The sequence below is a fragment of the Diplotaxodon limnothrissa genome, linkage group LG8 (assembly GCF_057381915.1).
Source record: "Diplotaxodon limnothrissa isolate DT_005_m linkage group LG8, D_limnothrissa_male_GT1.1, whole genome shotgun sequence".
Classification (NCBI taxonomy): Eukaryota; Metazoa; Chordata; class Actinopteri; order Cichliformes; family Cichlidae; genus Diplotaxodon; species Diplotaxodon limnothrissa.
The window spans coordinates 16,519,813-16,521,460 of record NC_140603.1 but is presented as its reverse complement, the minus strand read 5'-3'; positions in this window follow the sequence as shown (position 1 = coordinate 16,521,460).

Here is a 1,648-nt window from a genome sequence, read left to right as displayed (position 1 = left end):
CCTCTGTAATCTGAGGAAGGAAAAAGGGAGGGTCGCGAAAAATCCTGCAACCCACAGAGAGGTGGACTTACATGTGGAGAGTACAAATGAAATGGATTTAAACTTCACAGTTAAATGTGTAACTCTGTGTAAAACACTCTGACCACTTGCGTTTCTTGGTCTTTTAACATAGTTGTGTTGATTGATTCACACTTTTTAATCACAATCAGAAAATTAGTGGCCAATTTTTACAAAAGCACATTTGGACTTTGATCCTTCAAAGTAAACAAAATGTTGACCTAATTCCAGTAAAAGAGTTTCAGAGTTAATATCCTGCCAGCGATAGAAACAATATTTTCACTATAAACAGGTTGAGCTGTCTCAGTGGAGTTCAAGAATGTTTTTATAAAAACTGTCTGGGAAAGTTGAGAAATTTATAACTTTAAAGCACCCTGAAGTGCACGGCTTCCTAACAATTCCTTTCCATCATATTTATATTACAAGTTCTAGTGTCTGTCTATACATGGAGGAAACATCAGATAAGTTACAGTTCCTGTATACCGTGCATCAGTACTATTGCACAAAGTTACAGTACTTTGCAAAAGTCTTGAGTTATTCTTCATTTTCACTTGTATTTTTAAGAAAATTGAAAATAGGTGCCGCAGTTAGTTATTAAAAAGTTTGCAAACATTCATTAAAATAAAGTATATAACACAAAAACAAAGCCTGAAAGCTAATATTGGGTGTGATCACCTTTATTTCTCAACAAAACCTGAACTCCCTCAGGCAGCTTTCTTGTCATTTCTTAAAGTCGTCTTCAGGAATAGTTCTCCAGGCTTCTTGAAGAATGTGATGGCATCAGCCACACAGGGGTAAATCAGTCCATTCTTTCACTTTATTAGTTTGCTTTGCAGTTTTCTTCATTAATAAAATTTATTAATCATTTGGTTAAACCTAACACTGATATTATGAGGCGCACACATAGTAGCATTGTGTGGTTTTTCTAAAATGTTTTGTTATATTAATTATGTTTCTCTTTCTTTGAGTTACCTGGGTTTGGGCGGTGGCTGTTTCCTGTCTGGGCAAAAGGTGTGGCTGAGGACTCTGGGAACAAAATGCCTGCTCGGCAGGACCAACCATGGGCTTACCAGAAGCAGGGGTGTTTTAGGTTTAGTTAGGTTATTCTGTGCTTAGCTAATATTAGGCTGTGTCCCAATTCAGGGTCTGCACGCTTGAAGTACGCGCACTACGCGTACTACGTACGGTGCGTACTATAAGTACGAGTGCGGAAGTGAGAGGCTTGTGAAATGGGACGGTCTAGCCTTCGTCGCGCTGTTCAGGTTGCCTAGCAACCATGATACTAACCGCGAGAAACGTTACATACAGCTTTGTGTGACAGAAATGAAGGAGAAAAATGTTTTGTTGGTCATTCATTATTGTCATGACATCACTTTGATTAGTTGAGTATCTGAGGCTGAGACCACAGGACTGTAAAACATGATTGTTGGGCTTCATTTCTGTGCTGAACAGTTATTTCAAGATTAGTTAGTAAATAACAATTAGCTAATGTTGTTCATGAGACTAAAATCATCTCACTGTGGTAATGTAAATATAATATGGCCAATATTATAGTATTGTCAGATTATTATGATACATACATATATATATA